The sequence below is a fragment of the Xyrauchen texanus genome, chromosome 35, assembly GCF_025860055.1.
Source record: "Xyrauchen texanus isolate HMW12.3.18 chromosome 35, RBS_HiC_50CHRs, whole genome shotgun sequence".
In the NCBI taxonomy this organism is placed as follows: domain Eukaryota; kingdom Metazoa; phylum Chordata; class Actinopteri; order Cypriniformes; family Catostomidae; genus Xyrauchen; species Xyrauchen texanus.
In genome coordinates, this window is record NC_068310.1 from 36477491 (window position 1) to 36497490 (window position 20000).

Genomic DNA, 20000 nt, shown 5'->3' on the forward strand with positions numbered 1-20000 from the left:
TGTTGGGCGACTTTATGCCACTCCTGGTGCAAAAATTCAAGCATCTCGGCTTTGTTTGATGGCTAGTGGCCGTCCATCTTCCTCTTTATAACATTCCAGAGGTCTTCAATGGGGTTCAGGTCTGGAGATTGGGCTGGCCATGACAGGATCTTGATCCGGTGCTCCTCCATCCACACCTTGATTGACCAGTCTGTGTGGCATGGAGCATTGTCCTACTGGAGAACCCAATCCTCAGAGTTGGGGAACATTGCCAGAGCAGAAGGAAGCAAGTATTCTTCCAGGATAACCTTGAACGTTGATTGATTCATGCGTCCTTCACAAAGACGAATCTGCCCGATTCAAGCCTAACCCTCTTCCTAAATTCAAACATTAGTATTGTGTTGTTTAAGATGAATATGAACAGAACGAGGTCTGAAAACACGGCATCTTTTTAGTTATTTTGGCGAGTTGTAATTTTCTGCAAATAAATGCTATAAATGACTTTATGCTGAATGACTAAATGCATCTTATATAGCTCCGCCCACAGAGAAATCTCAACGGTCCAAAATCTCATTCAGTATATACTTACTCTGTTTGCCTTTCTTCTCCGGTAGTGGCGGCGGGCTGTCAGCATCCTGACTCCGCGTGAGGTCGTCTCCATTGACCTGCGGAAGAGGCACTGGCGTCAGCAGCGGGAACGGCGGCGTGGGCTGCTCCTCTTCTGATAGGTTGTCGTAGTGCGACGGGAGGCGCTCATACAGAGGATAACTCGAGATGATTGGTGCAGACCTGCGTTTTTTCTGCGGGAGGGCGGGGGGATGGACCCTATTGGTGGGTCCGGTGTAACGGGCGTGGTCAAGTAGTCCACGGAAGCCCGATTAGTCACGGGAACGCTGAAACGGGCGCTGGTGTGACCCGGGGCGGGGCTTAACATTTGCGTTTCCCCGTGGCACTCTGGGAGGGGGCTCAGACAGCTGCTGGTGCCTGTGGGAAATGGTAATGGATCGGATACGGACAGATCCTGATGCAGGAAGTCATAATCTGGATCATATCCCTCTATAGAAAACAGGGAGAGAGATAAAGAGAGACACTTGTTTTAGGAATGCATCGATAATGACATCCGTTTTTTCCCGGTGATCTGTGAGTTATACAGTATATCGGCACCATTATATCGTACACCTCTAACACACATACTGTATGTCTGCACGGGACATCCTGTTGCGGTTTCAACGTCCACTTTTTTACACTAAGAACACAATATATTACGCTGTTATTATTGGATTGGACATGGATTGAACAAACGCAACAGTGCTTGTATATACCTAGTGTTTCACAGCTCGTGTTGCGAGAGCACTGGCCGCTATCCCGCTCCAGAGAGGACAGCTGCTCATCCGACTTGCTGAGTTTTCCCATACTGTTACAGGGCGAGAGGCGCGGCGAATCCCCGCCGTATGACTGGCTGCCGCCGGAGAACCGCCTCTGGGGGAGGTCCACATCGAAATCATGGTGCTGCAACCACAAAACAAACAACAAAACACTCAGACACGGATGCTTCTGCCGAAACTATTATCATACAGCTAATAAAAATGACATTACAGTGTGGCGATAACAGGATGACGAGCTAACTTATTATTTTAAAACAGATAGTGCGGGGGCCTGGGTAGCTCAGTGGTAAAGCTATGCTGGCAACCACCCCTGGAGTTCGCGAGTTCGAATCCAGGGTGTGCTGAGTGACTCCAGCTATGTCTCCTAAGCAACCAAATTGGCCCGGTTGCTAGGGAGGGTAGAGTGACATGGGGTAACCTCCTCGTGGTTGCTATAATGTGGTTCTCGCTCTCGGCGGGCGCGTGGCGAGTTGTACGTGGATGCTGCGGTGGATGGCGTGAAGCCTCCACAAACACTATATCTCTGCGGTAACGCGCTCAACAAGCCACGTGATAAGATGCGTGGATTGGCGGTCTCAGACGCGGAGTCAACTGAGATTCGTCCTCCGCCACCCGGATTGAGGCGAGTCACTACGCCACCACGAGGACTTGGAGTGCATTGGGAATTGGGCGTTCCAAATTGGGAGAAAAAATGGATAGTGGTGGTTCTTGATGCCGATTGGTCAATATTGCATATATTTAACAGTCATGTTAAAACACACAAAATTGTAACACATACGATACAAAACAACTATTCACCTACCTATTGTGAATATTACCTAATGCCTGAAGCCCAAAGAGTACTTTCCTATTGACGTGAAAGCTTAATGCGAATACAGCGGGCAAAAAATATTAAACACTGAAAAAATTGCGCTTTAATTCATGGTTAAGTAAAGCAATATGCACCGTGCAAATTTTCAGAGAGTTCAAAGACCAAAGTCTCCAAAGGCATGTAATCAGGTGTTGTACCTGTTGCAGTGCTCCAGAAGGCAGGTTGACACCACATGGGACTCGACTCATCGGCGCTACCACGGCAACGCGCGTGGGGGAGGTGGCCGACTGGCGCTTCTTCGGAGGCAGAGCGGGCGGGCTACAGACACAACATTCATAAATATGCAAATGAGTTCACAAGTATGGAACAAACAGTGTAACAAGGTCAAACGAAACGAGCACAGCCTGTCTACACACAGAGACAAACAAAGACAGTTAGTGAGGGGTTTAGGACTGGGATTTAATTGGATACAAACACACATTAAATTAGCACAGTGGAATGTGGGATCTTGGGTTTCCCTGACAATTGTACACACTTCAGTGAAGCTCTAACAGGTAACCATGGAAACATTAGAATAAACTAATCATAGAACAACCAGTGGGAGGGATTAAAGCGAGGACGGGATGCATCCCAAGTCAAAAACATCCTAAAGGAATGTGAACAAGATTACTAAAAGGAATTGAAAAAAAAATTAGGACACCTGTGCTATGACTTTTCTAAGAGATGGGGGGGTATGTGCATCCCTGGGGCAAAAAAACATCTCAAAAAGTTCCATAGGGTACTATGGTAAGGGATTTTTTTTCCTACTATGACAAGTCAATGCAAGAAATTTGTCGGATCTCATTTCACTCAAGCTACCTAGCAACCATTTACGGCACCCTAGCAATCAGCCCCATAGACTTCCATTCAAAATGGCTCAGGAGGATATCTTCAGAACAGAATGTCGTAGAGATATGGGGATTGACTCTTTTGAGTCAAGTTATTAAGTAACCAATAAGAATCACTCTGGTTACTGGCTAGCCATGCCCTAGCAACCATTTAGAGCACCCTAGCAACCAGCCCCAATGCCTTCCATTCAAAATGGCTGATAGGGATATCTTTAAATCAGAATGTCCTAGAGACGAGATTTGGCTTGTTTTACTTGGATGTGAAATCAGTCTTCATGTGTCCAATTGTAAATTACTCAGCCACGCCCTAGCAACCATTTAGAGCACCCTAGCAACCAAACCCCATTGACTTCCATTCAGAACGGCTCAGAGCGATATCTTCAGATCAGAATGTCATACAGACATCAGTGTTGGGGTTACCCTAGCAACAGAGTAGCAAAACACATATCTCTGCACCAGAACATCGTAGAGACTTCTGGGTTGGCTTGCTTGACTCAGGCTAGCAAGGAGCCTTTTACGTATCACCCTGGTAACTGCCTAGCAACCAAATGGGTTTACCCTAGCAACTGAGTAGCAAAACACATATCTTTGCACGAGAACATCGTAGAGACTTCCGGGTTGGCTTGCTTGACTCAGGCTAGCAAGGAGCCTTTTACGTATCACCCTGGTAACTGCCTAGCAACCAAATGGGGTTACCCTAGCAACTGAGTAGCAAAACACATATCTTTGCACGAGAACATCGTAGAGACTTCCGGGTTGGCTTGCTTGACTCAGGCTAGCAAGGAGGCTTTTACTTATCACCCTGGTAACTGCCTAACAACCAAATGGGGTTACCCTAGCAGCCAAATGTCAACACTCATATCTCTGCACCAGAATGTCGTACAGACATGAGGGTGGGCACAATTTACTCAAGATTGAATGTCTCCCATTTATTGTTACACTGGCAACTGCCTAGCAACCAGATGGAACACCCTAGCAACCATGGAACAATGCCAATATCTCCGCATCAGAACATCCTACAGTAGTGGGGGTGGCCTCTTTGAACGGTTTTGTCACGGCAAGCACCACTCACATTTTCTTTAGAAATAATGTATCTAGTTAACCATTATAAACCTTTTTGTGTTTTATATTGTGTACCAATTTCCATTCCCTTTTCGTGTCTGGAAAACACCATATTAAGTTCATCATTATGCAATTCCCTGATATTTCCGTGTTTTGACAACGAGAGCCCTGCAGTTTCATTAGTTTTGTGTTAAAGCTCTATTGAAATCATTTGTGGCATGCTGTCATTTAACACAGACAATAATTTTGATTTGTCCCTCAGCTTGTAAAAATAGACAAAACTCCTGTTTACTGTAATGCTCTTACAATAGAAGTCTATGGGGCAAGTGTACAAGGCAGTTTCTTTATATTTCTGTTTTGATCCCAAACGGAGGCATTTGTGGAATTATGTGGAATAAATGATGAAAAACTATAAATATCCCAATTTTAGGACTGATTGCAAATTAGACCATACATTTTATTAAGAATCCAAAACACATTCCTTTAAGATTGATTAACTAGAGCTCATTGGTCTGCCATGCAAATTCACAACATCCAGGCTTTCCTCTGATTGGCCGTCACTCTGCAATATGGACTCTGATCATGACACATGCAGGTATGAACTATCATCCAATCAGGGAACTCTAGGGGTATAACTGTGTTTTAACATAATGCACACAGCATACACCATTGGCAAACATACGTTTTCATTGCCGTGACCATCTGCTGCCCTTGCTGCATTCTGTTCCTGACCGTGGACAACCAAACGATCACAGAGTGCAGAGAAAGAAGCGCAGGATGAACAAAAAATTGTAGAAACTCACAAGAAAGGATGAAAATCAGAAATGCTGAGATAAAGACGATATATAAGGACACAAAGACATTTGTGAAAGAAACAGTGGTTGAATGAATCACACAGTGTACGACACAAGCTAAACAGACATGTTGACGTTAGTCAGAGTAGACACCATATTTAATATGATACAGACTAATGGCAGTGAGGGATATGCTAGTATAGTTTGTTAAATTTGCTGCACTTTTTTTATCCACTTTACTCCCAATTTGGAATGCCCAATTCCCACTACTTAGTATGTCCTCATGGTGGCGCGGTAACTCACCTCAATCCAGGTGGCGGAGGACAAGTCTCAGTTGCCTCCTTGTCTGAGACCGTCAATCCGTGCATCTTATCACATGACTCGTTGTGCATGACACCGCAGAGACGCCACATGTGGAGGCTCATGATACTCTCTGCGAACCACGCACAACTTACCACACGCCCCATTGAGAGTGAGCACCACTAATCACGACCACAAGGAGGTTACCCCATGTGACTCTACCCTCCCTTGCAACCGGGCCAATTTGGCTGCTTAGGAGACCTGGCTGGAGTCACTCAGCACGCCCTGGATTCCAACTCGTGACTCCAGGTGTGGTAGTCAGCGTCAATACTCACTGAGCTACCCAGGCCTGGAATAAACCGTTTTCATAAGTGCATGTAAACACTGTTACTGAAAATATGTCTTTCTATTTTTTTTTAAGTAGGATCGACCAAGACCTTAAAGTGGACATGACACGTGCAACGCATTTTACTTCCATAATATGACTTATTTCCTAGTGAAACTGAAAACAATGCACGACAGGACTTGAATTTATCCATTAGGAATTGACAGATTTGACATGAACGTGTATTAAGAAAGAAAAATGGGGTCAAATTTGATTTCATGTCGACTTCAAAATGGCTCAGCATACTGAACAAACTGTACTTCCATCCCTTACAGCCTTGTTTTTGTAAATATACTGTCTTCTTTGAGTAAAGCCACATCCACGCTAATTTGTTTCCGTTTGAAAACTCTGCTTTTGGTTTCAATGTCATCGTTCCCCAAAGTAAAAGCAATGGAGAGGCTTTTCAAAACACTCCATTATTGGTGGAGGAAAAAAACCATTGTAGTCCAGATGAGAGGCGTAACATAGCAAAATTAACATGTTTTTCTCCCCAATTTGGAATGTTTAATTCCCAATGCGCTCCAAGTCCTCGTGGTGGCATAGTGACTCCCTCAATCCGTGTGGCGGAGGATGAATCTCAGTTGCCTCAGCGCCTGAGACCATCAATCTTATCACGTAGCTTATTGAGCACATTACCGTGGAGACATAGCGCATGTCAAGGCTTCACGCTATTCTACGCAGCATCCACGCACAACTCACCACGTGCCCCACTGAGAGCGAACCACATTATAGCAACCACGAGGAGGTTACCCCATGTGACTCTACCCTCCCTAGCAACCGGGCCAATTAGGTTGCTTAGGAGACCTGACTGGAGTCACTCAGCACGCCCTGGATTCAAACTCGTGACTCCAGGTGTGGAAGTTATCGTATTTACACGCTGAGCTACCCAGGCCCCAATTTACATGCTTTTGAGCGAAAACGTTTTAGTGTGAACATGGCCTAATGTGTCGGTTGCACTTTATTTTATTTGTAATTTCAGTATACTTGCAGTGTACTTTACCAAGAAAGTACTGAGTAATATTAGGTAACTACATGTACTTAAAAATAAGTCATTCTGAATGACAGACTTTCCCCTGTTGATAAAACGTATACAATGCAGTTTCACTACTGCATATTTTATTCACAGACAAAAAGTAATCGGAAAAAACAGACTTCTGCTATGGAAACCAAACACCACAGATAGAGGATGCGGTCACATGAATGTGTGTATTTGATATGTTCTCATTCATAAACTTTTGGGATATTTTCTAGTGAATAAAAAAGCAGAACATATTTAAGAATGAATATGACTCATCAGTCGATCACTAAAGATACTAAACTACCAGCATCATATGACTCACCACACTACTTAGTGCCTGGTGTACTACCATTATCAATACTACTACTTCTACAACTACACTTCCCAAGTATACACTGCATAACTCAGTCTAACTTCTCACAACAATGCACATTACAGTGGAACGCTGTGTTTTTGAAACCTACACACAAGCATATTTACCGGAGTCTGTGGGCTGAGGAAAACAGTGAAGTACATGTAATAAATTGGGATATACAGACATTACAGTAAGACAAGCTAGACAGATAGTAAGATGGACTGTCATATAAATCAGATAGACAGACAGAGAGAAAAAGAGGAAGCGTGAGACAGAGAGAGAGTCAGAGAGAGCAATTTAAAGCAGATTGACCTATTGCAGGTTTGTTTACATTTGAATTTTTTACAGTTGGATTTTGAATTTAAAAAAGCATTCCATTAGCCCGTTTGAACATTCCATCAGTTTAAATCAAAGGGATTGGAAGAGGAGTTTGTTATTAACACTTTTTATTGATTCTTGTATAGTATAAAAAAACAAACAAACAAAATAAACAATATATATATATATATATATCTATACATACAGCATCGCCTTTAACTGCCATTATTTCCCTCTCCCCAACCCCACACTGTTCCTCGATAAACATCCCTGTGGTCAAAGCCTAAATTACACAATGCACACATAAAAATAATAATAATAGCTGAGTAAATATAAAATATAAAAATCAACAAACAATGAGAAAAGAATTACAAAAGGACAGAATCCACAATAGTACCACAGTTCTGTCTCTCTCCACATCGTGCTCACAGAGAGCCTTCCAGAAAGGCCAAATACCTGTCCCATTTCTTACCACATGTGTCCAGTCTGCCAAGCTGCTTATATGACATCTTTTCAAATGCCGCCACCCTGCCCAATTCGGTGAACCATTCTTAAAACGAGGGAACACCAATTGACTTGTCTGCCAGTCATTACACTAGTTTGGACCCAGCTTTTAGTATGTTTCTCGCCTACTTTAATAACCGCCCCAACACCCAATATACATAGTCTGGGACAGAACGAAATTTGAGGATCTAAAACCTCACAGATAAAATTCTGGACTCTTAGCGCAGAACGACAGAGCATGGGCCATGTCTCCATTCTCCAACTGACATCACCAGCAGATTGGTGTGTCTTTTAAACCAAGCCTAAATAAATCTAGCGGGAGTGCAGTAGAAACGATGAAAAACTAAGGCGTACACTTGCATCCGTTTTAAATTGTTTTAAATTGTTTTAAAAAAAAGATTCCCACTCTCATCCTCCAATACCAAGTTCAAATCTCTTTCCCATAACCTCTTAAGAGCTGTTAAGGCCCTGTCACCAAGACTGAATCAACGAGGAATAATACACTGAAGCTTCATGACACTTTCCAAAGGCCGTGAGCACCATACAGAGGGTGTCTGCAGCTTAAGGGAATTAAATTGTTATGGAGGCTAGGCATAGATCTACTAGTGTCAGAGACAAATAATAATCAATCATCTGAGTAACGTTTATGCATCACACTTCCTGATACAATGCCAGGAAAATCATCCTCTTTTCTGATTGTGGCTGCTAATGGTCCCAGGACAAGACAGAATAATAAAGGGGAGAGAGGACAGCATTGCTGGATTCTCATACCAAGAGAAAGAAATCTGAAATTAACCCATTAGTTTACACTGCTGCTAATGGTTGTTTATAAAGTAACTTAATCCATCCAATAAAAGCATTCCCAAACCTGTATATTTCCAAAATTTGTAAAAGACAGTCCCATTCCTCCCTATCAAGCATTCTTGGCATCAACTTAGATGGCAGCGATTGTGGTCTGATCATTGGCTTCTGACCACATAATATTTATACAATGAAGAAGAACTATGACCACGAATAAACCCCACTTGATCTATATGTATAATAGATGTAATTACTCTGCTTAATCGATTAGTCCACATTTTAGACAATATTTTGACATCTAACTAGATCAGAGAAATTGGTCGATAACTTTTACATTCATTTGGGTCTTTATCTTTTTTAAGAATTATACTGATCTGGGATTACGTCATGGTTGGTGGTAGTTCACCTTTCTTTAATGACTAACATAAGTGGAGCCAGTCCTGTGACATAAGATCTAAACAATTCTGCAGCTAAACCATCTGGCCCACCGGGCAAGGCAAGGCTTTAATCACCTCAACAAGCTCCTCCAAAGAAATATCTGAGTCAAGTCTTTTTGATAATTTGTCAATTTAAGTAATTCTAATGGCTCTAAGAAGTTGCTAACATAGTCTAGGGTTTTATTTTTAGAGTTCAATGAATCCACTCATTATAATACAGGTTTCCAAGCCACACCCCCTTACCTGTGCTCTGCTAGTTTCAGCCCAGGTAGAGGAGGTTTGGGCGGAGCTACCTCCTCCTCTGACATGTCAGTCAAGCTGTCGGTGGGCGTGACTATGGCCGTTGTTTTACTCAGGATCGCCTTTTCTCGTTCAGTTAAAGGATTTTCACACACACTTGAGACACAAATAGAGAGAGAGAAAATATTGTTAACAGTTAGTACATAAAATTTATATCGAAACCATCTACAGAGTTCTGAGACTGTACCTCTCTGTTTTGACCACAGGGAGCGCTGGTTTGTTGGGGGATGTCGGGGACGGTTGTTCCTGTTTCTCTATAGTGAGTTTCACCAACTCCTGTTACACACACACACACACACACACACACACACACACACGCACGTTATAAATATTCCTCTGTTGTTTTAACCTTGTCATAAATGTGCTTCTCAACCTCTCACCTTCACGCCATCCAGCACGCCTTTGATCACTGTGGTGACGGTTGCCACAGTGTCCTTGTCGTCAAAGTCGACACCCTCCAGCATCACCTGGTCGGACCAACGAATGAGATTCGCCAAACTCTGATATACACGGTTATGACAGGAGGACATCGCCGAACTGCGGTCAGACATAGAGAGAGGGCTGACATGAGATGTTTATTCAGTACACGTGTGTAAATGTTCATTCTTGATCTAACAAAATGAGATTATTACTTGCTGAAATACCCACTGTTGACATTAAAAAAACAACTAGTAAAACATAATTACTGATAACTATAACTGCATTTTCACGAGTAGAATTTGACAATGATCTTGAAGAGTAAAAATGATCATTTTTGATCTCTGTAAATCTATTTGAGATATCAGTAAATTGAAGATTAATTAAACTAGTTATAATAACACTACAGATATCTGAAATGAACAATGCCGCAATGGACAACCAAATTACTGGTTATAAAAAAAAGCATTTAGTTTTTATTTAATTGTTGATATCACAGTAACAATGTAACAATGATGTTTGTGAAATTGGAATTTCAACTGGTAAATAATGAATTAGATATCTGTAATTGTATTTCGAACAGGAGAAAAACAGATAATTTTGAAATTCTACTAGTAAAAATACAGTTACAGATATCAATGATTGTTTTTACTAGTTGAAATACCATTTTTGATATCAAGAATTAATGTTTTAAACCTAATTACTGATATAAAAATTAGAATTTTTACTAGTAGCAAGTCGAGTGTGAAGCAGCTGGGATCAGGATTAGCACCTCTAAATCTGAGGCCATGGTTCTCAGCAGGAAACCGATGGAGTGCGTACTCCAGGTAGGGAAGGAGGTATTGCCCCAAGTGAAGGAGTTCAAGTACCTCGGGGTCTTGTTCACGAGTGAGGGGACAATGGAGCGGGAGGTTGGCCGGAGAATCGGGGCAGCGGGGGCGGTATTGCACTCGCTCTATTGCACCGTTGTCACGAAAAGAGAGCTGAGCCGGAAGGAAAAGCTCTCGATCTACCGGTCAGTTTTTGTTCCTACCCTCACCTATGGTCATGAAGGCTGGGTCATGACCGAAAGAACTAGGTCGCGAGTACAAGCAGCCGAAATGGGCTTCCTCAGAAGGGTGGCGGGCCCTTAGAGATAGGGTGAGGAGCTCAGTCATCCGTGAGGAGCTCGGAGTAGAGCCGCTGCTCCTTTGCGTCGAAAGGAGTCAGTTGAGGTGGTTTGGGCATCTGGTAAGGATGCCCCCTGACCGCCTCCCTAGGGAGGTGTTTCAGGCACGTCCAGCTGGGAGGAGGCCTCGGGGAAGACCCAGGATTAGGTGGAGAGATTACATCTTCACACTGTCCTGGGAACGCCTCGGGGTCCCCCAGTCAGAGCTGGTTAATGTGGCTCGGGATAGGGAAGTTTGGGGCCCCCTGCTGGAGTGGCTGCCCCCGCGACCCGACTTCGGATAAGCGGTTGAAGATGGATGCATGGATGGACTAGTAGCAATTCCATTGCTGAGATAAAGTATTAGAATTATATATATATATATGTTTTTTTTTTATAGTAATTATATTTTACAAATATTAATCCTAAGAAAACTCCATATTCATGACTCAATAATGCATGATATAAAAAATAAAATAAAAATGTAATAAAAATTTTGTAAAATAGGTCATAAACTTTTTTAAATTACTGATGAAGTTCTGAACTCTCACGCGTATTCAAGGAGCAAGAAAAGTATTTTAGTACCTTTTATTTGATGATTACACCACTTGACATTAAATATTTAAACAAAGTCATTACATAACATGATTTGTTTGTACAAAGGCTTTTAAAAAATGTACGAAACCAACATCGACGCAAATATAACATTTCTATAAACAATTGTGGGCTGCTTAGAGTCCCCCAAATAAAAAATAAAAAAAACACTAAAATTATTCAAAATATTTTTAAAAGCAAATATTTTTTTTTGTATTTGATGACTTACAGAAATCATATTTCACTTTATGATTTTTTTTAACTGTGTTAAGCTGCGTACACGCTGCCAGAGACTTTGTCGCGGCAGGTCGCCAGTGGCTGGTGATGAAGTCGCTAGTGGGCGTTCCCACTACTGGTTGCCTAGTAACGTTTATAAATGACATTCACGGATGTCATTCCATTGCTGTTGACAGCGAATCGCTTTTCTTGGTGCTAAAGACAAACATTTTGGAGGGAAAAGACTAAATATAAATGGAATCAGTACATAAAATGCTTTATATCAAAGATGAATGAGAAACAAGGCGTGCTGTTTGCCATAGCGGCTGTTTATCTGCAGCGAAAACGCAAACGCCGGTCTGTCTGGGTCCACAAAACCATTAAATCTCGGAGTCAGCACGGCGAGTACCACCGGCTGGTGTAAGAGCTGCGGCTGGATATACCATATCCATATCATAGAGCACTGGAACATTGCTAACAGCAAGAATTAGCCTTTCATCCATCTTTCCGTTACTGCAGGAGCTGAGAGAGAGAGAGAGAGAGAGAGAGAGAGAGCGAGAGAGAGAAGGATCACGTGAGGATCTTCTCTCCTATTGGCTGTCGCTTCATTAAGTCGCTCTTCATTTAAATAAAGTTGAACTTGTCTCAACTTTGTCGCATCGCTGGACACGCCCACATTTAGTCACCAACGGTCGCGACAGCTCGTGTTGCCGGAAGTCGCTGTGCTCTCATTGAAAATGAATGGGATTGTTGTCGCGGTGTCGCCGTCTCCTTGCCGCGGTGTCGCTGGCAGTGTGTACGCAGCTTTACTGGGGCAACAAAACTACCTACATAGTCACATTCCTAAGAATTGTAAAATGACTTGTCCATTTTGGTGCTAAGTGAAGGAATTTCTTTTTATATAAATATTTCTACCGCAATCTAGGGGGCGCTAATTTTCAACGTGATTGTGTTGAGGCCTTATTTTGTTATTACAACAGAACATAAATGCAGAAGTGATGATATCTCTGAAAAGTTCAGATTCTAAGACTTCAAGCGATGCCTCATATGCCAGACTTAGTTATACAGATACTTTAACATTTTAAGCGTAAACATTTATGGGGTTAAACTAGATTTTTAATAGTTTACTCAAAGTTATTTGTCAGCGACTCCCACTGGGAATCGAAACTATGACTTTGGTGTTGTTAGAACTATGCTCGAACACTCCTCAACACTCACCTTTGCTGTACCCGAGCCTCCACCTGCATCAGAGGCAGTATGGCCTCCAGAACTTTACTGGCTGACCCGGGAAGCATCTGGAGAACTTTGGAATCAATGCTCATCTTGTCTACGATCGTCTTGAAGTAACGCAGAGCACTCACCACTTCCTTCTCCTGCTCCTCCAATCGGCTCACCTTCTGCTCAAAGACATGAATATTACTGAGAGAGAGTAGAGTTTATGTTTACAAATATAGAGCACCTGTTACTGTACAGTTGAAAGTGCATTGGTAGAAATGTCTGAAGTACCTTGTTGACGGGTTTCTCCGGCGTTTTCACCGCAGGCTCCGGCTGCAGTTGTTTGCTTTTCTTAGACGGAGTTCGTTTAATCTTTGGCGAATGAAATTTCATCAATTTCATCGTGAAAGAGGAGAGGTGAGACTTCTGAGATTCTGGAAAACAGCATAAAAGAGGGATGAGTTCAGAAGAAAACAAGTCATCGAGACAGGAGTAAAAGTAGGAAAAGGATTAAGGCATGACTACAGTATAATCGCAAGGTTTACAAAAAAACCCTCTATCATAGTCCAACAAACCCATGACGATTTAGTCAAGACTTTGGGTCCACATGGGTGTTTTTATGCTCACAGCCCAAAAACACAATTAAACAAGCAAATAAACAAGCCCTTGCTGGTGATAAATATCTCCAAACAGATGCACTTCCAGAGACAAAAAACATAAAATTACAAGCTCCGTCAGAGGGGTTTTATCATAATTGGAATTTCATGGGTCATAATTACATGGAGACAGAGGGAGTGAGATAGCGAGAGACTGTAATGTCATATTTACGTGTCTAGAAAAACTAAAGGGGCTTTTCCACTGCACGGTACAACTCAACTCTGCTCGCATATTTGGGGTTTTCCACTGTGGATAGTACCTGGTACCCGGTACCTTTTAGTACCACCTCGGTCGAAGTTCCAAGCGAACCGAGTCGATACTCAATGTGACGTCAAAACCCTGCAGATCACTGACTGGTCAGGGAGAATCGTCACTAATGCGTCACTGGAGGTCCGACATGCGACATCAACCCGCTAGTTTTAAAGTTAGCAACAGCGATAGCAGTATCATTTGTTCACACGACTTTCGAATTGTTAAAAGAAATGGCTGTGCGCAAAACCCCACCGTGGTCAATAAACGAGGTGCAGACAGTCCACTCGTTAGCGAGGAGCGAAACCATAAAGTCTCTCAGGAAGTGTCTTGGCCGCACACGGTTACCACCGGACCTACCAACAGTGAAGGGAAAAGTTAAACAAATTTAAGTGATTACAGAACCATCAAGGAAAAGTGGAAGAGGTTCGACCAAATGGACGCTATCTAAACCGGCGAGCAATGGGACGGAGAGCGCCCTGGACTCGGCCACAGCTGGAGTCCACGATAGAGGATGGTACGTTTTATTGTTAACTCTAAACTCTGCTTGAAAGCTTCACTTTATTTAGTGAAGCTACTGGAAAGCTTCTAAAACAACATGGCCAATTTAACTGTTACAAGTGTGTAATATCACCATGCAACAACTGCTTTATGCGGCACAATGAGCTAGTAGCTAACAGCTAGCGGTTGTGTTATTGTTTTGGTCAGTTTGTGTCGTGTTTAAGATGATGTCACGGCAGTAGATGTGGAGCAACTATGACTATCAGCCTATAATCCCACCCACGTTGATGCGGCACTAAACTGCAGTGGAAATGCAAGCTCAGAAAAGTAAAACGTGTAGAGTTGAGACGAATATCCATGATTGGAAAACTGCATTTCAAAGTTCCAGGTTTTCCAGGATGTGTGGGAACCCTGCTTTTAAGATATTTTTAATTACTCTTCAATATATTCATATCTGAAATCCATTTCTAGATATCTGAAATAACAAATCTAACATGATGATAAACATTTACAGATATAAAGATACAGTTGAAATGTAATTGTTGATATCAGGAATAGAAACTTGCACCAATTACAAAGCAATGAAATTCCATTTTTATTATCAAGAATGGGTATTTCCGTAAGTAATGACATCATTTTCACATCAAGAATTAGCATTGTTACTAGCCCAAACCTAATTAATGATATAAAAATTTTTTTTTTTACTCTTTGTAATTGCATTCACGATATCAAGAATTAGCATTAAAAGTAGTGCAAATTGATTTATAGATATTTATAATACAATTGATATTTAATGCAAAGCATTGGTCAAGCACTCATGCCTGTGTTTGCGTATATGTGTCAAGTACAAAACACAACAAACATTTGACCATATATATCTGCCCACTAGATTTCAAGAAAAAAACATAATTGCCAGAAAAGTGTAAATGGCCCCTTTAAAATGTGTGTATAAAAAGTGAGTATTTAGTGTGTGAGTGTCTGTCACACAGTGACACACAATTGAACTCTTGACCCCTGAAAAATGCTAAACAGCAGTGTGTGTGACTTGGGGGGATAAAAATGCAGGAAATGACAGGTGTGTGTGTGTTTATATGTGTGTTAATGTGAGTTTAGGTCTGTATGTTGACAGCCATTGTTGCACAAAGGGTCTCTGCCTTTCCGTTTCGAGCGTGCACAGAACAATGCCTTTGGGTGAAACGGAAAAGTCATACTGTAACCAACACGGGTGGAGCCATTCTGCTCTAATACACACACACTCTTAATTACACACACACACACACTCTTAATTACCCTCACACACACTCTTAATTACCCTCACACACACACACACACACCCCACACTCTTAATTGCCCCCCCCCCCACACACACACACACACACGCGCATGCATGCATGGTGGGCGCAGTGAAGCATGGGTAATGTAGTTCTATAAATGTGACTAGCACAAAATCCATACAACAGATCCATCCTACACTAAACACACACCCAATATTTTACTTTACAGATAAAATGTAAATAATCTGAAATAAAATTAATGCAATTAACTGTCACAGCACCTCAGAAAACAGTGTCTCATAATTTTGCTCACAAGCATCTTCACTCATTCGCTGTCATAGGTCATGAAGACCTAACAAAACTTATAAAAAAAAATGTTTTGTTTTTAGATCAAATACCAACCATGCCCTTAAAAGAGGTATTCCCTGTAATCTCAGAACCTCTTCTTAATATTATTTACTCCGCACTGTCCTTAGAACATGTCCCAAGAAACTTTAAAATGGCAGTTATCAAACCGCTTATTAAGAAGCCACAGCTTGATCCTGGAAGAGTGGCTAATTATAGACCGATTTCATTATGTCGAAAATAATTACATTTACATTTATGCATTTAGCAATGCTTTTATCCAAAGTGACTTACAATGCACTTATTACAGGGACAATCCGCCAGGAGCAACCTGGAGTTACGTGCCTTGCTCAAGGACACAATGGTGGTGGCTGTGGGGATCGAACCAGCAACCTTCTGATTAACCTTCTGATTAACAGCTCAGCGCTTTAGCCCATTACGTTTATCATCTGATCGCGGCTGCATTTCACTTCTAGTGCTTTTAGATCTTAGTGCTGCATTCGACACGATAGATCACGACATTCTCTTGAATAAGCTCGAGAATTATGTTGGCATTTGTGGACTTGTATTAGCATGGTTTAGGTCCTATTTATCAGACAGCTAAAAGTAAAGTATGGAGTGCCACAGGGATCAGTTTTAGGGTCTCTAAAATTAGCAGAGTGCATGAATGAAATCAAAGATTGGATGGCCAGAGATTTCCTTCTACTCAATTCAGACAAAACAGAGGTACTAATGATTGGACCAAAACCTCTAAAAATAAGCAGCTAAAGTATCATTTGACTCTCGATGGATGGACTGTTACATCGTCTTCTACAGTGAAGAACTTAGGTGTTATATTTGATACCAATCTGTCCTTTGAAAATCAAATTTCCAATGTTTGTATAACAGCATTCTTCCACTTCAGAAATATTGCTAAATTATGACACATGTGTCATAAGACTTCAGAGGATGAACTGATGCCAACTCCAACTGTAAGACATTTGCACAAAAATACAAGACTGGTACAAGACTGTGTCCTGAACATCTTTCGTGAAGGATCAAACTACAATTTCATGAAGCATTGTGGATGATGGACATATATACTCGATTGCATCATTCACAGAGCGTCATGAGAGTGGGCGGAGCTTATTTGCCACGCTTTGTGTGCCACGACTCTATGATGCATGGATTGTTTCGCTTCAGGATTATGGGTAGTGTGGTTCCTGAACAGTAATAAACAAGAATGATACAACAGAGACTGATAGCTTCAACAGAAGCATATAACATCAATTAGCAACCTTTGGAGCTAACGGTAGGTCTCTCTTCAAAGGTTTATAAGTTACCGTTAAAAACCAATTCGACTGCAGAAAATGTATGAGATTTTTACTTCTGTATAAGCAGCCAGGCTTACCCTAATGATGTGCACAGTTGCCATGGCAAATGCTGATGCGCTGCTCTGAATGTTCAACTATAGCACTTTTCCCTCACTCACTCGCTCGCTCACTCGCTCACTCACTCTTGGTCTATTCGAGAGTGTGTTTTCGCTGGCTTTAATGGCATGCCGATAATATTGATGGACGGAAAAACAGAGGGACACATCAGATACACGCTGGTGTAACTATGGCCTCTAACATATCCAACTAATGAGCACACGCTCACATACACGTGCATCTAAACAGAAGGGCAGTTGTTAGAAAGAGAAATTCGCCAAAGGTGGCACCACCCATCCCGTGCATCATTTCCTGTCCAGAGACCCCATCAGAGATGGATTGCATTTTCTGACTACACGTTCAAGGTCTGATTCATTATGCAAGCATAAAAGCACACACACACACACACACACATATATATATAAGTGAGCACGCACACTTCTATCACCTGTGGGTCAGAGCCACTGCTTCCTGCTTTGGTCTCAGCCTACCTATCAACTTCCTGGCTGGCTCCAGTGTGCTCCAGCACTTCCTGTGCAGCCCATCCTCTTTACAACAGAGAGAACTGGTCTACGAACCATTGAGTCACGGTACAATTATGGACATTACCAACCAATTATTTCATATACACTTTAATGGCGCTATGTCATTTTTGGAGCTCGACAGCATCCGTCCCCACTCACTTTCAATGTAAAGAAAAGAGTGGCGTGAACATTCTGCTAAACTTCTTTTGTGTTCCAAAGGTTTGGAACGAAATGAGAGCAAGTAAATGATGACAGAAGCTTCATTTTAGGGTAACTTATCCCTCTAAGGGCAAAAAAGTTATAGTTCTTGTTTTGCTCCTTGCAGAAAGAGAGAGAGAGAGAGAGAGAGAGAGAGAGAGAGAGAGAGAGAGAGAGAGAGAGAGAAGTTAAAGAAGGTAACTGGAGCAGACGTGATAAAGAAATACTCAAGTGAAAAACATAAGTGTGTCGTCAGCTGTAGGACAGAGGAGAGCATAGAGATGATTACTTTGAACACACTTATTAACCGGATTTAAAAATGTGTGTGTGTGTGTGTGTGTGTGTGTGTGTGTGTGTAGGCTTTAGATTTAGGATATAATTCTGTCTCTCTTATGAGACACAGTCACAAACCCACACTTCATTCCTGGTCTATTTCTGCCCATCTGCTTTACACAATATTACACCCACACACCCCTCTGACTCTGTCGCTGTGGTGACACATGTTATTGACGAGTGTCAGCTGAAATAAACCTGTGTTCCCGCAGACTACAACAAATCCAGAACGCTAAACTGGCCTGGGATGGAACGTTATGGCAATTTTCCACGGCACGTTACGGTTCATCTCGCCTCAACTCTAATCGCTTTACTTTTCTGAGCTTGCATTTCCACTGCAGTTTAGTGCCACCTCAACGTGTGTGGGATTATAGGCTGATGGTCATAGTTGTGCCACCTCTACTGCCGTGACATCATCTTAAACGTGACACGAACTGACCAAAACAATAACACGACCGCTAGCTGTTAGCTACTAGCTCATTGTGCCGCATAAAGCAGTTGTTACATGGTGATATTACACACGTGTAACCGTTAAATTGGCCTCGTTGTTTTAGAAGCTTTCCAGTAGCTTCACTAAATAAAGTGAAGCTTTCAAGCAGAGTTTAGAGTTAACGTAACAAAACGTACCATCCTCCATCGTGGATCAACGCCAGTCCAGGATGCTCTCCGTCCCATTGCTCGCCGGTTTAGATAGCGTCCATTTGCCCGAACCGCTTCCACTTTTCCTTGATGGTCCTGTAGTCACTTTAGTTTACTTTTCCCTTCACTGTTGGTTGGTCCGGTGGTAACCGTGTGCGGCCAACAGCCGAGACACTTCCTGAGAGACTTTATGGTTTTGCTCATCGCTAACGAGTGGACCGTCTGCACCTCGTTTATTGACCACAGCGTGGTTTTGCGCACAGCCATTTCTTTTAACAATTCGAAAGTCACGTGAACAAATGATACTGTTGTCGCTGTTGCTAACTTTAAAACTAGCGGGTTGATGTCGCATGTCGGACATCCAGTGACGCGTTAGTGACGATTCTCCCTGACCAATCAGTGATCTGCAGGAGTTTTACATCACATTTAGTATCAGCTTGGCTCGCTTGGAACCTCGACCGAGGTGGTACTAATAAAGTATCAGGTATCAGGTACTATCCACAGTGGAAAACCCCCAAAAAGCAAGCAGAGGACACCCAGGACACTACTGTGCAGTGGACAAGCCCCTATAGAGTCGCTCTGTTCCAAAACCTAGTGAGCTGCCTCTGTCGGCAGCATTTAAAGGCATCGTGGGGGCCCTCCTGATACAAAGGTTGTTCCAAAAGACGGAGAACATAATTTTTGGATAAATTCTAAGGCAACATCACATGCATTATTAAAAGTGAATGCTCAACATGATCAAACGGGAAGTCCGTATGTTGTTTCTGAGAGTTACGGTACCCTAGGATCGGCCACATTATTATTATTTGTTTACATTTATTTACCTTACCCTGTGGTGTGACCGGTAGCACATTGCGTCCCCCAGCATGGGAGACTCGGGTTCAGATCCCGCTATAAACCAAAGAAGTAATCATTTTAGCATAATCAGTAACGAGCGCAATTCGGA

The 20000-nt window shown here is 42.2% G+C and overlaps 1 pseudogene; it reads right to left on the bottom strand.

The window, feature by feature from the left end:
• The window catches only part of LOC127628687 (rap guanine nucleotide exchange factor 1-like), a 61989-nt pseudogene that overhangs the window by 34878 nt on the left and 7111 nt on the right, over positions 1-20000 (bottom strand).